Source organism: Mastomys coucha, chromosome X (genome assembly GCF_008632895.1).
Source record: "Mastomys coucha isolate ucsf_1 chromosome X, UCSF_Mcou_1, whole genome shotgun sequence".
In the NCBI taxonomy this organism is placed as follows: domain Eukaryota; kingdom Metazoa; phylum Chordata; class Mammalia; order Rodentia; family Muridae; genus Mastomys; species Mastomys coucha.
In genome coordinates this window covers 144,608,770-144,611,258 of record NC_045030.1, presented here as the reverse complement: position 1 = coordinate 144,611,258, position 2,489 = coordinate 144,608,770, and positions in this window count along the sequence as shown.

The window sequence follows — 2,489 nt, the reverse complement described above, 5'->3', positions numbered from 1 at the left end:
ATTCTGTGTGGTTTCATTTAGGAAATTATTTATGTCCTCTTTGATTTTGTTAAAAAACTCTTTTAATTATTCTTTAGAACTCTTAGGATTTCATCTAGTTCACTTTTACTGAATGAATTACTATCGAATTTATATTTTTCCAGGAGGGTCATACTGCCTTGATTTTTCATGTTTGTTATTTTTCTGTATTGGGACTTGTGTATGTGGGATTGTGTTGCTGGTTGGAATTTTTATCATATACTATTCCAGTTAAAGATTTTGCAATGTCCAAGTAGGGCTAGGTTGTAGCAGGCTTGAGATGTATGGTATAGTAGCTAATCTCTCAGTTCAAACACCTAGGGCACTGGGTGCAGTCTTCTACAAGTGAGTTCCAGGACAGCTAGGGCTACACAGAGAAACCCTGCCTCAAAAAAACTAAGAAAAAAAAAAGAGAGAGAGAGAATTGAGAAGAATATTAGTGGTTGAAGAGGCAATCACAACTTTTTGGTGGGCATACTATGCCAATATTGAAATAGCTGGTTAAAAGTTATTTCTTTAACTTCAATAACTATTTGGGAGTAATGTATGTTGATAAAATGCCTTCTTTGAGAGAGACATAAACAACATGTACCCTTTCACCTAAGGTCCCAACAAGAAACCGAGGCACGATTACAACACCAACGTTCACTGTGGGGAACTAATAAGTTTATTTGGCTTCCTTACAGAGTAGAGTGTAGGCGAGTAGGCCTTCACAGGGGTGTGGGCATTCCCACAAATGGGCTGCACCTGGAAAGCCTTTCCCCAGCAGGGATAATGGCTTCTTCACACAACAAAGGAACACCCGTTGTGTTCCCCACCTCCAGGCTACACGAAATTCCATTAAGGCAGAATTGCAGACCACAGCTGTTAGAGAGTAGTGGGGATATTCAGGTGAGAAAGCTTATAAACTGTGGTGTAGACAGTCAACAAGCTCCTGGTATGACCTTTTGCAAGGGGGCACAGATGAATGCTCCAAGATTGTGCTTGCTTTGCTCAGAGGACAATAACTCAGAGCAAACAATAAGAATGTTATAGTGTACTGTAAACTATTAGAAAGATTAGAAGAGGAAAGAAGTAGACTCAGTAAAGATTGTAAGGATAGGGATTAGTAGTATTCAGTGACCTAGGAAAGACTTGATGAAGGGAAAATAGATGGAAAAGAGACGTTGGGATGCATTTCACAAATAGGAGGGGGTGGGGAAAAGGAGAAAAAATTAAGTAGGGACAAGAGAACAGTTATAGAACAGTTATATGGATTGTGCATGAGAATAATAGGGAGTACACAATGGAATGAGTACAGAAGAGACATAAAGTGTAATTGAATAATATAAAAACTAAAGCAAGTTATATGTTTGTTAAGAATTAAAAATTAAGCCACTTAGTGGTGACGCACGCCTTTAATCCCAGCACTTGGGAGGCAGAGACAGGTGGATTTCTAAGTTCGAGGCCAGCCTGTTCTACAGACTGAGTTCCAGAACAGCCAGAACTATACAGAGAAACCCTGTCTTGAAAAACAAAAAACCAAACAAACAAAAAAACAAAAAACAAAACAAAAAAAAGAAATTAAAAAAAGAATTAAAAATTAGAAAATTGGATGCAATAATAACAAAAGATGGCAATATAAAGTAAAAACACAATACATAAAAATATTATCTCATCAGCCAGAATTTCTTGGTGGGATGGGTTTTGAAGTCCTTTCCCTTCCTGTGTTATTTCATGAAGCAAAGCAATGCCTTTAATCCCAGCACTTGAGAGGCAGAGACAGGCAGATTTCTGAGTTCGAGGCCAGCCTGGTCTACAGAGTGAGTTCCAGGTCAGCCAGGACTACACAGAGAAACCCTGTCTCAAAAAAACAAAAAACAAAAGACAAAAAAAAAAATCACTGATGGGAGAGCTGCTTTATTATTTCAAAACAAGATTTCTCTGTGTATCTCTGGCTGTCCTGGAACCCACTCTGTAGATCAGGCTGAACTTACAGAGATCCATCTGCCCCTGCCTCTGCTTCCTGAGTGCAGGAATTAAAGGCCTGTGCTAACACGCCCATATTTAGAGGTACATTTTTAATATTCCAGTTTAAATTAACAAAGCCAGATTTGAGATAGTTAGACCAATGGTATTTAAATGAATTAAACTTTTTTTTTTTTGGTTGAATGTATGGTGCAACTTTGATTTCTGAATTTTTAGTTCCCCTGTTGTCACACATCAGGCCAATGACAGATGCCGCCCTGGAGGTGACACTTCACTTTCCCTGAGCATAGCCTCCACTGATCTCTGACAATAGTATGTCTAAGTCTTAGTCCCACATTTCTTCTTTCCATAGTTGTTCAAGTGGCAAAGCAGATGAGGAGAATGTGAGCCTTTGCTGGTAGATCCTACTGACCTCAGTCTGAGTCCTACATGCTGGAGCCGAGTCTCTGCTTCAGGTTCTTAAACTCCAGGCTGCAGTCTTTACTTCCCACTAACAGTGTTTT